This window comes from Pan paniscus, chromosome 8 (assembly GCF_029289425.2).
Source record: "Pan paniscus chromosome 8, NHGRI_mPanPan1-v2.0_pri, whole genome shotgun sequence".
NCBI classification, from domain to species: domain Eukaryota; kingdom Metazoa; phylum Chordata; class Mammalia; order Primates; family Hominidae; genus Pan; species Pan paniscus.
This window is the reverse complement of record NC_073257.2, coordinates 39918233-39934982: the sequence shown is the minus strand read 5'-3', so window position 1 is coordinate 39934982 and position 16750 is coordinate 39918233. Positions and strand designations below refer to the sequence as shown.

Genomic DNA, 16750 nt, shown 5'->3' with positions numbered 1-16750 from the left:
AGCCCACTTGATCATGGTGGATAAGCTTTTTGATGTGCTGCTGGATTCAGTTTGCCAATATTTTATTGAGGATTGTTGCATCAATGTTCATCAAGAATATTGGTCTAAAATTCTCTTTTTTGGTTGTGTCTCTGCCAGGCTTTGGTATCAGGATGATGCTGGCCTCATAAAATGAGTTAGGGAGGATTCCCTCTTTTTCTATTGATTGGAATAGTTTCAGAAGGAATGGTACCAGCTCCTCCCTCGTACCTCTGGTAGAATTTGGCTGTGAATCCATCTGGTCCTGGACTTTTATTGGTTGGTAAGCTATTAATTATTGCCTCAATTTCAGAGCCTGTTATTGCTCTATTCAGAGACTCAACTTCTTCCTGGTTTAGTCTTGGGAGGGTGTAGTTGTCGAGGAATTTATCCATTTCTTCTAGATTTTCCAGTTTATTTGTGTAGAGGTGTTTATAGCATTCTCTGATGGTAGTTTGTATTTCTGTGGGATCGGTGGTGATATCCCCTTTGTCATTTTTTATTGCGTCTATTTGATTCTTCTCTCTTTTCTTCATTAGTCTTGCTAGTGGTCTATCAATTTTGTTGATCTCCTCAAAAAACAAGCTCCTGGATTGATTTTTTGAAGGGTTTTTTGTGTCTCTATTTCCTTCAGTTCTGCTCTGATCTTAGTTATTTCTTGCCTTCTGCTAGCTTTTGAAAGTGTTTGCTCTTGCTTCTCTAGTTCTTTTAATTGTGATGTTAGGGTGTCAATTTTAGATCTTTCCTGCTTTCTCTTGTGGGCATTTAGTGCTATAAATTTCCCTCTACACACTGCTTTGAATGTGTCCCAGAGATTCTGGTATGTTGTGTCTTTGTTCTCATTGTTTTCAAAGAACATCTTTATCTCTGCCTTCATTTCGTTATGTACCCAGTAGTCATTCAGGAGCAGGTTGTTCAGTTTCCATGTAGTTGAGCGGTTTTGAGTGATTTCTTAATCCTGAGTTCTAGTTTGATTGCACTGTGGTCTGAGAGACAGTTTGTTATAATTTCTGTTCTTTTACATTTGCTGAGGAGTGCTTTACTTCCAACTATGTGGTCAGTTTTGGAATAGGTGTGGTGTGGTGCTGAGAAGAATGTGTATTCTCTTGATGTGGGGTGGAGAGTTCTGTAGATGTCTATTAGGTCTGCTTAGTGCAGAGCTGAGTTCAATTCCTGGATATCCTTGTTAAGTTTCTGTCTCGTTGATCTGTCTAATGTTGACAGTGGGGTCTTAAAGTCTCCCATTATTATTGTGTGGGAGTCTAAGTCTCTTTGTAGGTCACTAAGGACTTGCTTTATGAATCTGGGTGCTCCTGTATTGGGTGCATATATATTTAGGATAGTTAGCTCTTCTTGTTGAATTGATCCCTTTACCATTATGTAATGGCCTTCTTTGTCTCTTTTGATCTTTCTTGGTTTAAAGTCTGTTTTATCCGAGACTAGGATTGCAACCCCTGCCTTTTTTTGTTTTCCATTTGCTTGGTAGATCTTCCTCCATCACTTTATTTTGAGCCTATGTGTGTCTCTGCACATGAGATGGGTTTCCTGAATACAGCACACTGATGGGTCTTGACTCTTTATCCAATTTGCCAGTCTGTGTCTTTTAATTGGAGCATTTAGCCCATTTACACTTAAGGTTACTATTGTTATGTGTGAATTTGATCCTGTCATTATGATGTTGGCTGGTTATTTTGCTTGTTAGTTGATGCAGTTTTGTCCTAGCTTCGATGGTCTTTACAATTTGGCATGTTTTTGCAGTGGCTGGTACCAGTTGTTCCTTTCCATGTTTAGCGCTTCCTTCAGGAGCTCTTTTAGGGCAGGCCTGGTGGTGACAAAATCTCTCAGCATTTGCTTGTCTGTAAAGGATTTTATTTCTTCTCCACTTATGAAGCTTATTTTCTCTGGATATGAAATTCTGGGTTGAAAATTCTTTTCTTTAAGAATGTTGATTATTGGCCCCCACTCTCTTCTGGCTTGTAGAATTTCTGCCGAGAGATCAGCTGTTAGTCTGATGGGCTTCCCTTTGTGGGTAACCCGACCTTTCTCTCTGGCTGCCCTTAACATATTTTCCTTCACTTCAACTTTGGTGAATCTGACAATTGTGTGTCTTGGAGTTGCTCTTCTCAAGGAGTATCTTTGTGGCGTTCTCTGTATTCCCTGAATTTGAATGTTGGCCTGCCTTGCTAGATTGGGGAAGTTCTCCTGGATAATATCCTGAGGAGTGTTTTCCAACTTGGTTCCATTCTCCCTGTCACTTTCAGGTACACCAATCAGACGTAGATTTGGTCTTTTCACATAGTCCCATATTTCTTGGAGGCTTTGTTCGTTCCTTTTTATTCTTTTTTCTCTAAACTTCTCTTCTCACTTCATTTCATTCATTTCATCTTCCATCACTGATACCCTGTCTTCCAGTTGTTCTCATCGGCTACTGAGGCTTGTGCATTTGTCACGTAGTTCTCGTGCCATGGTTTTCAGCTCCATCAGGTCCTTTAAGGACTTCTCTGCATTGGTTATTCTAGTTAGCCATTTGTCTAATTTTTTTTCCAAGATTTTTAACTTCTTTACCATTGGTTCGAACTTCCTCCTTTAGCTCGGAGTAGTTTGATCTTCTGAAGCCTTCTTCTCTCAGCTCGTCAAAGTCATTCTCCGTCCAGCTTTGTTCCATTGCTGGTGAGGAGCTGTGTTCCTTTGGAGGAGGAGAGGTGCTCTGATTTTGAGAGTTAGTTTTTCTGCTCTGTTTCTTCCACATCTTTGTGGTTTTATCTATCTTTGGTCTTTGATGATGGTGATGTACAGATGGGTTTTTGGTGTGGATGTCCTTTCTGTTTGTTAGTTTTCCTTCTAACAGTCAGGACCCTCAGCTGCAGGTCTGTTGGAGTTTGCTGGAGGTCCACTCCAGATCCTGTTTTCCTGGGTATCAGCAGCGGTGGCTGCAGAACAGCGGATATTGGTGAACCGCAAATGCTGCTGCCTGATCATTCCTCTGGAAGTTTTGTCTCAGAGGAGTACCTGGCCATGTGAGGTGTCAGTCCGCCCCTACTGGGGGGTGCCTCCCAGTTAGGCTACTCGGGGGCCAGGGGCCCACTTGAGGAGGCAGTCTGCCTGTTCTCAGATCTGAAGCTATGTGCTGGGAGAACCACTACTCTCTTCAAAGCTGTCAGACAGGGACATTTAAATCTGCAGAGGTTACTGCTGCCTTTTGTCTGTGCCCTGCCCCTGGAGGTGGAGCCTACAGAGGCAGGCAGGCCTCCTTGAGCTGCGGTGGGCTCCACCCAGTTCGAGCTTCCCAGCAGCTTTGTTTACCTACTCAAGCCTCAGCAATGGCGGGCACCCCTCCCCCAGCCTCGCTACCACCTTGCAGTTTGATTTCGGACTGCTGTGCTAGCAATGAGCGAGGTTCCGTGGGCGTAGGACCCCCCGAGCCATGTGTGGGATATAATCTCCTGGTGTGCCATTTGTTAAGCCCGTTGGAAAAGCACAGTATTAGGGTGGGAGTGACCCGATTTTCCAGGTGCCGTCTGTCACCCCTTTCTTTGACTAGGAAAGGGAATTCCCTGACCCCTTGCACTTCCCGGGTGAGGCGATGCCTCGCCCTTCTTCAGCTCACACAGGGTGCGCTGCACCCACTGTCCCGCACCCACTGTCCGGCACTCCCCAGTGAGATGAACCCAGTATCTCACTTGGAAATGCAGAAATCACCCGTCTTCTGCATTGCTCATGCTGGGAGCCATAGACTGGAGCTGTTCTTATTCGGCCATCTTGGCTCCATCTCAAAAATCTTATATATGTCTTGGCATGTGTATAGAACTCCCTATTAGTGCTATCAAAAATGTAAATGTGCATTCTCTTTGACTCAAGCAATTCCATTTCAAAGAATCCATCCTATAGAAATAATGCACATATCCAAAGAATATGTAAAAATATTAGCTGCAGTATTGTTTGTAGTAACAAAAAGTGATTTGAAGGACAACTTAAATGTTATCAATAAGGCAATTGCTCAATAAATTAATGATATATACCTTTAATGAAATACTATGTAGTAATTAAAAGGAGTGAGGCAGATATGAAAGATCACCAAGACAGAATATTAAATATAAAAAGCAAAATGTAGAATAATAGTAGGATTTCATTTATGTATATAAATGATATATGTATATGTATATAAACAGAGAAATATCTGGAAGGGGCTTTCACTTTGCATGGCTTGAAGTTTTATATTAAGCATATATGAGTGTGCTATTTGTATAATATTTAAAGATTTTAAACACAGAAGGGAGTAAGGGAAATGGGAAGAATACCACGTGCTTCTGCTACGTCCTGTGTCACAGAAACATCAGCAGCCACAACCAGACAGCCACACCCACCCCGGGAGCAAGAGCTGGGAAGAACCACAGCCCTGCAAGAGAAATCTCAAAGGCCAATGGACCAAAAAGGGACATGCAGTTTAATATTTTTCCTGCAAAATGCAATTTTAAATAATGACAATAGATCTATAGAGAGATATAAAATGAAAAATCATTTATACCAAATCTTACGCCTCTTATTCACTCCTTAACTCATATACTAAAAATTCTTCAGCATGCAGGCTCTGTAACAGGCCATGAGTGTGCGTTTTTAAAACAGAAAGCAAAGCAGCCTAGCACATTATAGAAACTGGGAACCAGCCAGTACCACTACTCTTCTCCAATCTACTTAGCTTTCTCAAATGAATTTTAGGGGAAAAGCATATTTTAAGGAACAAAAATAAGTGTTGTTGCAAAAACATGGGGCAAGAAATTCCCCGAAAAGATCTACTACATAAAACTGCCTTAGATATCACAGTTCATGCCAATCAAAAATCTTATAAATAACTAGATGGGTATGTGTATCATATCAGTATGCTCTAGCTGTGCTGGCTCATAGCACACGTTCTTGAATAAACACATGAGTGAATGAATGAATGAATGAGTTAAAGCTTAAGGGAACTCCCCTGAGATTTTTAATATTGTCATTTTTCAGTTGTTAAGTTGACGTGGTAGCATAGTGCTAGCTAGTGGTCATATAAACTGTTATGAGTCAGTAGCATTGTGTTATCATACTGATCTAATTTTCTTTACTCTGCTTTTTCTCCACACGTATTTACTTATGAATGCCAAGAGGCAAGGAAAGCTTAAAGCTCAAGAATTTAAATACAGATTCCCCTTTGGGAATGACGGAGATGAGCCTCTCCATTTCTTCCACAATCTCCTTTATAACAAAAATAAAAGATGACAAATTCTTTTGTGGGCAATATAACCATACAAGTAACACACATTGCCAATAATCCAAATACTTAAAATGCATTCATTTCTTACACTACAATATTTATGAAAACATAAATGCAGATTCTGAGTAGACTTTTTTTAGCTGATGGAATTTAAATATCTTATGATTTCAAACAGGCAATTTTAAAAAAATAGTCACAAAAGTTGTCCTATTCGTTTGTCACTGACTTTTTTAAGAAAGCTCAACCCACATCAATGTAGCAACACGTGTACTAACTTAAAGAATGTTTCTCAGGAACATGGTATTCATTTGCCTTTCTAACTACTGGAGTTGATTTGAGTCGATGAACAGGGACCATCGTTTTCCACTTTTGAAATACTCTTTTTAACAAGAATAACTCTGTGCCATCACGTTCTTTTCTATTTTTTTTTTTAAGTAAAGACAGCAGAAGAGCACCATCTAATATGGCCTTCCAAACATGAATACTGAGTTCCTTTATGGGAAGGGCTCCCTGTTGACTCTCACTCAAATGAAGAAATCCAAACAAGAGAAAGACAGGAAGATACAACAGCAAGTTCTGCAGGCCTCCTGGGTCCTGAATTTCTTGAGAGTGGAACCGAACAACCAGGCAATGGGCAATAAAGATAGAAGCCTGGACTCAGTCCCAGCCTGCAGCTGCCTTCTGTGTGGCCTGGAGCAAAGAATTTCTCAGCTTTTCCACCAATGAAACAAGAATCAAACTACCTGCCACTCCATACCCAAAACTCAAGTAATGGGAAAGGAATTGAATTAACTGTAATTGATTGCAAAGTACATCAAATTCCTACAACAAAAACTCACACAACTTCCAATTACCACTCGAAAGCACGCTTTAACCCCAGGGGTGTGTGTGTGTGTGTGTGTGTGTGTGTGTGCATGTGTTTATGTGTGTATGTGTGTGTTTAATCAGTTTACGTAAGATCATTAAGGAACTGAGCCCCACAAATGCAGTCTTTAACAAAGGTTTTCAAGTCTGAAAAATGTCCTTGCCAAGAATCCACCTCCAGAGAAGAAACCCAAAACCTACCAGGGAGAGAGCTCTGGGAGTCCCTTCTGAAGTTGGCAGCCCGGTGGCATTTCTGATGTGAATGTCTTTTAGATGCCACTCAGGAATAGAGTATTGACCACTGCTAAGCTGGGATCCACCAGGCATCTGGTGGCCTGAAAATCCTCAATTTATGGTTACAGAGCAGAAGCATGGCAAGCAATGTGGCTCATGTGAAAGGTGAAATCAACTCCAGTGTTTGATGAATTTGATGATATAGGACAAACAAATTAGGCTTATGCTATCCCTCACCAACCCATCGTGGGTCAGGGGCGAGGATGAATGTGTGGTAATGGCCATCCTTTCTACCAGTGTAACCCCGTTGTCACTGTCTTCTCATCCCTTCCCATTAGATTCACTTGGCACACCACCTGCTGCTGGATTCATCTTTCCAAATCAATGCTTTCATCATCCCTTTCCCCACTCTCCCACCTGGACTCTGATCAAAATCCCAGGTACAGAAGCTGGCATCCCACAGGGAGAAGGTACACGTGGAGAAATGGCCCTGGGAATGAGCCCTAGAGGCCTCCATCATTGCAGCAAGTACTCAGGAATAAGACAGGCTGGATGAAGCATTTCAGAGTATGGGCAGATATCCAACTGTGCTTGCCAATGTAACCCTTCGTGAGCCTAGAGCTGCTGCCTGGATAATACGGGCATCTTACCCTCTAGTGACAGCTCTAGGAAATATCTTCAAGGGAAAGAAAGCATAATTCTAGGCCCAGCCTCTGAAATGCCTCTAAACTACCAAAAAGCTGACAACCAACCATGTTCTTGGCATTATTCTAGTCTTCTCAGTTTCTTCTTGGATTTACACTGATCCTGTAAGTGTTAAATACTATATCCACTCTACCTTCAATCCACATTGAAATGGATTTCTTTTTTGTTTTTGTTTGTTTGTTTTTGAGACGGAGTCTTGCTGTGTCGCCCAGGCTGGAGGGACGTGGCACCATCTCGGCTCACTGCAACCTCTGCCTCCTGGTTCAAGAGATTCCCCTTCCTCAGCCTCCCAAGTAGCTGGGACTACAGGTGCATGCCACCATTCCCAGTTAATTTTTTGTATTTTAGTAGAGACGGGGTTTCACCATGGTCTGGATGGTCTCAATCTCCTGACCTCGTGATCTGCCCGCCTTGGCCTCCCAAAGTGCTGGGATTACATGAAATGGATTTCAACATGTTTTTGACTTTGGGTCCAGAAATTCTTTTTCATTATAACGTGTATAAAATGCAAACCTACTTATAATTATGACCTTTCAACATTTTACCCCACTCTACTGCAGAATACCCATTTGCATGAATTTATAACATATAGTACTTGTAACTAATATTTATTTCCACATTTCCAAACAAAGAAAATATCCTACATCCCTTCTCGTATTTCACAAAGGGGCTCTCCACATACCTTATTTAGAAATGAGCACGATTTCACTGAAGTTTTAGAGAGACTCATAGATTTAGTATGGAGCATAGAGACATTAACAAACCATCTCCTTTAATCGCTGGAAGTGATCAAAAGCAAGACATTTTCCTTGCAAGATTTTAAAACAATCTTGGCCAAGGGAGAAAATAATATCCATATAAAGTCAGCAAATACAGCAATCAACTAGTATGTCTACAAGAAAGACGGCAGGAAAAGGAAGAGAGAGGGATGCAAAAAAAGTAGGAAAGAAGTCAACAGCAGAAGGAAAGACGGGCTCAGAGACAGGAAGAACTGCTTTCAGGGGGCTGAGAGTGAAGAACAGCAAAGCCCTGCCACTAAGGAACCTCGCCCTCTCCCCTTCGCACCATCGGGGCAGAGTTAGGGAGGCGAGCCTGTGCACATTAGCAAGATGCCCTGCGAGATACAGCAATAAATTTAATGTGATCTCTCTACTCAAGAAGTAGGTAGTAAGACAGACAACCTGAACCATCAGGATGGCAGAAGGCAGAACATGAGTGCTTATCAGTAAGGTAGCTGAAAAGGGGGTTCCTTGCTTCCTTTAGAATTAGGGTACAGCATCATCAGCTATGGGGGAGAGAAGAAGCTGGAAGGTTGGTGAGTAAAAATGTGATACATTCATTAATTTAAAAATTAAATTGTGTTCAAAAAACCCAGATGAAAAGAATATATACATATATAAAACTTGCAGGTTGAAATTAACATATGTCAAACCAAATAATTAAATACAAACTATTTTGATGTGCCAAGATATGAGCTCATAGCTCTGGACAAATAATAAGCTATAGTTCATTGACCTGTTTGGGTATTAGTGAGCTCATTAAATCTCTTTTTTTCCCCCAACAATCACAGACATTACTTAGAAAATGGTAAATAGAAAGTCAGGTCAACATGAATATTTCTCTGCTAGCTTAAATCTACATTTAAATCATAATTTCATAAATTAAAATGTTAAGTGTATTTATTTTGAGATTGCCTAGAGACATTCAACTTTGCATTTCATAGACTTTTAGTATCATTTTATGTCTCCATATAAAATATTTATCTGTGTCAAAAACCTTGAAATCATTTATAGATATACTTTTCCCTTTTATTGGCTACGTGAAGAATATTTACCTGTGGGAACTATAAGAATTCCAAGCAATTTACTGTCTGGCCAAGAGTATCACATTTGCACGATTTATTGATGAATAACTCGTGCAAATTTAAGTAGCACTTCATCAATAAATGTTTTTTTTAGCTGTACTGGGACAGAAATAGTGCATCTCTTTTTGGCCTAATGCTACCTGGACTTATCCTAAATAGTTGAAAAACTCAAGACAGTTATCCAGTAATTAGGCTATTATGAGAAACTCTCTTTGCCATGTTCACTGGGAGGGTATTATTGCGGCTGTTCACTCTCTCACTCTGTGCCTGCCCCATTAAATCCTAAGGGAGAAAATTCTTCCTGCTCTTAGCACCAGGATCAGTTATACTCACTGGCAACTGGTTTGTTTTTATTTTAAGACGTTGAGAGACTTTCCCTCCCTGTATTAATTCACTCTATTTCCCCCCTTTTATTGGTTGCTAGAGAACTGAAAGTAAAAGTTGAAGGCCACCTGCACGAGTCAGTTAAGTCTCCATGCCACACATTTGCTACAATAATAATAAGCAATAGAAATGATTATTATTGCCAACAGTTACTACTTTGTGCTAAGCACTTTACATGTGTTGTATTTCATTTAACATTCTTAATAATCCTAATATAAAAGAACTTTTATTTTTCTACCTTCACCAATGAGGAAACTGAAGCTTAGAGGGGTTAGTCAACTCATCCAAGGCCATTGAGTAAGTGGCAGAATTTCAACTCAACTGGTCTTTCCAACGTCAAAGATCGTGCTTCTAATTACTCTGGTATTCTGCTTCCTAGCCCATCTTTTGCTTCTGCCATTTTGACTCTGTTTCCTTTTGCTAATGAAATAAAGATAATGGACCAGGACTCCTGGGAAAAACTCAGGCCTCTCTTAATTCATCTTCTGAAAGGCTATGTCTTGGACGGGTGTAGAGGCTCATGCCTGCAATCCCAGCACTTTGGGAGCCAAGGTGGGAAGACTGCTTGAGGCCAGGAGTTCAAGATCAGCCTAGGAAAGAGAAAAGGAAAGAGGGGAGGGGAGGAGAGGGGAGGAGAGGGGAGGAGAGGGGAGGAGAGGGGAGGAGAGGGGAGGAGAGGGGAGGAGAGGGGAGGAGAGGGGAGGAGAGGAAAGGAGAGGAAGAAGGGCGGACCATGTCTAAGCCTCAGTCATCCTGTCTAGAGCTGCCCGCCTCAGAGAGAGAGTGGTGTTGGCAAAGTTCTCCACTGCCGGTTTTGTTTTTTTTTCCCCAGATGACATGCTTTTTAGAAGTCCAGGAGAGGTAATTACAGGAGGCCCTGGGGTTCAGTAAAGATGCAGAGGCACTGTTGCAAGGGTGTCCTAAATGTCCCAAGGCTGGACATGGTCGCCATGTGTGCCAGGCAGGACCTCTGTGTTGAACTATGTGGTTTGTGCACAAATACTCCTGCCAAAGGGGAGTGCAGAAGCGTGTGGCCTGAATCTAGCCTGTGCTCCATGCTAGTGTTTCCAAATTCCCGACAGGTTAATCTTCAAGATTCAGGAATATACAATCAAAATTCCTAGGAATTTTCATGAGTTCCCAAAATTATATTATTCTGTATTTTTCCTAACATTTCATTTACATGTCTTTAAATAATAATGAACGCCTGTAATAATAGTGAATCATTTCTATCATAATAAACAGTGAATCATTTTTTGTGGTAGAGTTATGCTAAAAATTTCAGAGGTTTTCTGTAAAAAAAACTTATGTAATAAATGCATGATTTATTATTATTATGAGCCAGAATATGTGACATAATTATATACTGCAACAACATGTAAAAACAATGTGCACCTGATATAGGAATTTCATAATACAAAACACTAAATGAGGGAAACATTAACACAAAATAAATGCCAAATAAAAAACATTTTAAAAATTGACAGATGCCATAAAAATATTTAATATTTATGAAGTATCATGCTTAACATGAAATTTTAAAACTCACAAAATATTAACTGTTCTCTCCAGTAGTCTAGAGGTTTGTTTCATGACAAATAGTCCAGACTAAAAAACAATACTTTTCATTTTGCATTGATGTTGGTAAAATCATTAAGAGCCTGCCAAAAGGATCTCCAAGTTGAGCATTAGGGCTTGTTTTGTATAAGCTCATGTCCTTTCTGAAATACAAAATTTTATTTATTTTACTTTTTGAGATGGAGTTTTGCTCTTGTCACCCAGGCTGGAGTGCAATGGTGCGATCTTGGCTCACTGCAACCTCCGCCTCCTGGGTTCAAGAGATTCTCCTGCCTCAGCCTCCCAAGTAGCTGGGATTACAGGCATCCACCACCACACTCGGCTAATTTTTTTGTATTTTTAGTAGAGACAGGGTTTCACCATGTTGGCCAGGCTAGTCTTGATCTCCTGACCTCAGATGATCCACCCACCTCGGCCTCCCTAAGTGCTGGGATTACAGGCGTGAGCCACCACGCCCAGCCAAAATACAAATTACTTTTAATTGACAAAGAATACTTGTGTATTTTTGTGGAGTAAAATGTGATATTTTGATAAATGTTTACACTGCAATGATTGAATCAAGCAAAGCCACTGGCAAATGCCCTTGGCTGATTTGACCAAAGACATAGAAAAGCGGAAAGAAAACATGAGTTGAGTCAAATGCTTTTTCACAAATACTCTGGACGTCGGCTTTACACAAGGCCTAGATATCATCAATACTTGCTATCTGATGTCAGAAATGAATATTAATCTGGGTTTTGGTGAGCCATTCCCCTTGCCCTCCTGCAAATTCAAGTACTTAAATACATTACGTGGCCAATTATTATGTAAAATATTCTCGTATATGCTATCTGACTTGAGAGAAATGAAAATGAACCAATCCACATTATAAACACCCACAATGTCTCAGAAACCACGCTGTATGTTTCAAGTGTGTTTTCTTAAACTTTATAATAGTCCTGTAGTACAGGTATATTAATTTTATTCCAAGGGTTGAGAAAATTAGGGCTCAAAACTGTAACGTTTCAACAGCTACGTTGCTAGTAAGTCAAACAGCCTGGAGTTTAACCAAAGTCCACTTTAAAAATCCATGTTATTTCTTCCACACCATACTACAAATCATAAAATGGCAGCAAGTCTCAGTGTCAGCTGTTTACCATGCGCACTCCCCAGCCAGGAGAGAGGGTTGGTACCAGGCAGCCTGGTTGTTCCATGAGCATGAATCTTGCATCCTCAGGGTAATAAGACCTTCCCCTGCACACACACAGATAAAACAACAGGAATGCTTACTACTCTTATTTGAAAGAAATGTAAAGTAAACTTGGAAGCAGCACATACATCCTTGGGAAAGTATTTTAAATGAACATTGCAAACATACTACCACAGGCCTTTCTTACCTTTAAATATTTCACCAGCTTCTGAATTTGCCAATATTCTGATGGCAAATCTGCACTTGCTTCCTGACGATGGTCAGGTGGTTCTTCATCTTCCTCACTTTCTGAGGAGCTATCACTAACAGTTTCCTCAATCTTTTCAGCACTCTTCCTAAGAACAGTAACAACACACATACACATGTAAGCTATAGTGTGGAGATGCTTATAATCATATTTTGGCAACATGGGCACAAGCAATGGATCAGATACCAACACCTTCTGAGTTCTAGTAGATCTCTGTTAAGATCTACATGAGGCCAGGTGCAGTGGTTCATGCCTATAATCTCAGTGCTTTGGGACGCTGAGGTGGGAGGATCACTTGAGGCCAAGAGTTCAATGCTAGCCTGGACAACATAGCAAGACTCTGTCTCTACAAAAACAAATTTTAATTAGCCAGACATGGTGGTGCATGCCTGTAATGCCAGCTACTCAGGAGGCTTGACGCAGGAGGATCACTTGAGCCCAGGAGTTTGAGCTGCAGTAAACCATTATTACATTATCATACCACTGCACTCCAGCCTGGAAGACAGAGCAAGAATCTGTCTCAAAAATAAAATAAAATAAAATAAAAAGGAACTGCGTGAGGTGAATAAACCTGTCTCTATTGCAGGTGCAATTGCTCTGGGTGCAATAATCATAATAAAGCAAACAGTGAGAAATAAACAAGGGTATTCAGTGAATGTCCTAAGGCTGCGCTTTTCAATAAGACTGCCACTCATTGCATGTGGTCATCCATAGTTACAGGTATTTGAACTTATTTATTTAACTAAAATTAAAGAAAATTGAAAATCCAGTTCTCCAATCACACTAGCCACATTTCAAGTGCTCAATGGCCCACGTGTCTCCTGGTTACCATACTGGACAGCTCAGATATTGACTATTTCTATTATTCCAGTAAGTTCAACTGGGCAGTGCCACAAGGCCCTAAAGTGAAAGAGTCTCTTTTACCAAAGAGAGTCAATATTCAGCACATCCCTCCATAATGTCTACACTGAAGTACTTGCAAGGGCACAAGGTGCCAAAGAACAGCAATAACACAAACATAATCAGGTTCAGGACCAAAGAGTTAACCACCAACTCTGAGAGACATTGCCATGCAAAGTGTTGAGTTCCACAGAAGTACGCCACATTCTATGGTTTGATGCATGGACAACAGTATTACAAGAGCCTTCTGGAATCCAATATATGCCCTATGTCCCTGCAGAGGTCCCTCACGCACATGCACACTCATCACACCAGCTTGTCTCCACCTCCCACCGCCGGATGCCAGGTTACTGCCATTGGGTCACCAAATCCACAATGATGTCTCAGGAACTACTCATTCCATCACTCACATGTGGAGAGGTGCTGAACCCAGGATATTTATCCTGATATTGTTTCCCACATATTCCTCATCTCACAGGACAGAAGCAAACTTTTAAATCTTCTAGCTAATTTTAATATTAAATAATACCAACAGCAGCCACCAGTTTTGTCTAGGTTGGTCTATTTTGTCCTAGGTACTTTTTTTTTTTTTTTTTTTGTGAGATGGAGTCTGTCGCCCTGGCTGGAGTGCACTGGCACGATCTTGGCTCACTGCAACCTCCGCCACCCGGGTTCAAGTGATTCTCCTGCCTCAGCCTCCTGAGTAGCTGGTCTTACAGGCACGTGCCACCATGTCTGGCTAATTTTTGTATTTTTAGTAGTGACGGGGTTTTCACCATGTTGGCCAGGCTGGTCTCAAACCCTTGACCTCGTGATCCTCCCATCTCGGCCTCCCAAAGTGCTGGTATTACAGGTATGAGCCACTGCGCCCGGCCTGTCCCAGGCACTTTATATTTATTATTTCTAAACCTCACAACCACTTTGCAAAGCAGGCTCTATTATCCCCATTCTACAAGCAAGGAAACCTCAGAGAAATTAAGAGGAGAAAAAAAACCATTCACTTTGAAGGATCCAAAATTACTTAAAATATGACTCTTGCCAATCACATATTAAGGTGTCCTTAAATATCAAAGTCACAAAGTCAATGACCATTATAGATCACACAAGTCCACAATACTTTTCCTCTAATTCTGAAATCGAAAAATCTCTGAAAACTGATTTTTTTCCCCACTGGACTTAACTTGTTACTAAAGACTTATATGAATTGATACTAGACTATTTATGGTCTTTATTCCTCTCATTCAGTGTGAATATTCATGTTTCACTACAGAAATGCTCATGTTTTTTGATTATAGGGTATTGGCTCACACTCCAATAGAGGTTATCATATAATATATATTATATGAATTTAATTACCCTTTTTTAAAGTGAGTTTTTCAGAACCGCATGCATTTGGCCACGAGAGTTCAGGACAATAGACTGTGGGTTAAATGTCTCATTTTAATTCACTCAACAATCTATGAGGTTGTTATTACTCTCATTATAGAGACAATGAGATAAAAATAATTTGGGCCGGGTGTGGTGGGCTCACACCTGTAATCCCAGCACTTTGGGATGCCGAGGTGAGTGGATTTCTTGAGGTTGGGAGTTTGAGACCAGCCTAGCCAACATGGTGAAACCCTGTCTCTACTAAAAATACAAAAATTAGCTGGGTGTGGTGGCATGTGCGTCTTGTCCCAGTTACTCAGGAGGCTGAGGTAGGAAAATCACTTGAACCTGGGAGGCAGAGGTTGCAGTGAGGCAAAATTGTGCTACCGCACTCCAGCCTGGATGACAGAGCAAGATTCTGTAATAATAACAATTTGAACAAAGCTCCATGGTTAGTAAAGTGGCTGTGTTAAAACAAGTACTTGTAATGAGAGCTGTTTCATCTTGGTTCCCAGAGGAGCTGGGGTAGTCATTTAACTTGTGCGTGCCTCAGTTTCCTCACCTGCAAATTGGGGATGATAACAGCAGTTAGTATGTAAAAAGCTTATAACAGTGCCTGGCATACAAAAAGCATGAAATACGTGTTAGATAGTTCTGTATTATCATGCATATTCATTCACCACACATGCATGGAGGGCCTGCTGGCTGCCAGGTATCAAGGGAATGCTATTGAAGAATGCTGTATTTCAGTATCTTTGTTAAACTCCAAGGAAAAGCTGTGGTTTTGTTTTTGAAGATCTGATCTGTTTTCATCTTAAGGACCACATAAATTAAGTAACTGGTTAGGTTTTTGTGTTTACCTCGATCTTCAGCAAGAACAGAATCAAATCTGTGGTCTATGAGTAATTATCTAAGTTCCCATTATTTTGTAGCTCAGTACCTTGTCCACTTTGGTCACCATCAGAAAATTTTTATTTCTGTGTTTTCTTGTAGTGTCTTAGTAAGTTCCATGAAGGCAAGGACCGTTTCTGTCTTTTATACTTTTTATACTGTCTCCCCTAGCACAAGGAAGGCAGTCAGTAAATAATTGCTACAAGAATTAATAAATTAAAGCAGGTATGAATAAGTGAATGAACAAAATTCAGTCTAGGTTAAGATTTTGGAAGAAGGGTACTTCTGGTGATAATTCCAGGAGGTGGCAGTAGCCGCAGCTTGATGGAGAGGAGGCAACAGTCAGTGAGACTGAAACCAGGGAGTGCGCAGGCCAAGATTTGGTACTGGTTTTCCTCCTGGGGTTTCAGGTTTTTCAAGATGATGATGGGACATAGGATGAAAGTGATAGTGAGTCAATGTCAAAATCGTCAGTGACAATGGGTCCATAGAAAACAGCAACCAGGAGAGACAGAGGGTTACATCAGCCTCATAGAAAAGGAGATCTAATCTGAAGAGTAAGGTAGTTTGAAGCAATAAAGAGGAGATTTCTGCCTACGGTCCCCCATGCCCTGTGGTTACACAGAGCCTAGGGAAAAGAAGATCTGAAGGAGAATCGCTGCTGTCATGGAAAAGTTTCAATAAATGCAAGAAAGGAGAGAGTGGAGGCTTTGGTGCATAGGGTTAGGATATAAGAAAATTCATTTCCTTGTAGTATGAGGTGGGGGCAAGGAAAAAAATGTAGAAGAGAGAGCAAAGTGGAAGAATGATTCATTTGGGCTATTGCAGAGCAAGATACGGAGGAGAGTCCAGGAGGAGACAGGACTCATTTGAGTTTGCATTTAGAGTGGTGTCTGTGGGAAAGAGGAACCCAAGGACCCTGCCAGCCACCCCTGGAGTAGTGTATTCATTCTGGGCTCCCATTAATCTTTAGAAAACATATCTGGGTCCCCAGTAATCCATAAAAAGGTTATTGACACAGTGCAAACCTGGAGTGAAATCAACCAGGGCTGAAAACGGGCCATCTGCAGATGTTTAACTTGGATTTACAAAAATAGAATTAGTGGAATCACGATCATTGTGGTCTAATTATAAAAAGACTTATGAGAAAGTACACTTTATTCCTCATCGCTCTAGAAGTTTCTAACTCAACATTAAGCTCATGGGCAAGGACTAGTCCATTTAAGCCTTCATGCTCATATCAATTCATTCTCATTTTCTTTG

The 16750-nt window shown here is 40.8% G+C and overlaps 1 protein-coding gene across 1 annotated transcript in view; it reads right to left on the bottom strand.

Moving 5' to 3' along the window:
* Positions 1 to 391: 391 nt before the first annotated feature.
* Positions 392 to 16750, bottom strand: part of LOC100985455 (outer dynein arm-docking complex subunit 2) — a 46837-nt gene continuing 30478 nt past the window's right edge. The window contains exons 3-4 of the transcript XR_008619895.1: positions 12269 to 12416; positions 392 to 12125 (exon numbers count right to left, since the gene is read on the bottom strand). The gene's annotated coding sequence lies outside the window, so the exon portion shown is untranslated. The remainder of the gene's footprint in view (positions 12126 to 12268; positions 12417 to 16750) is intronic.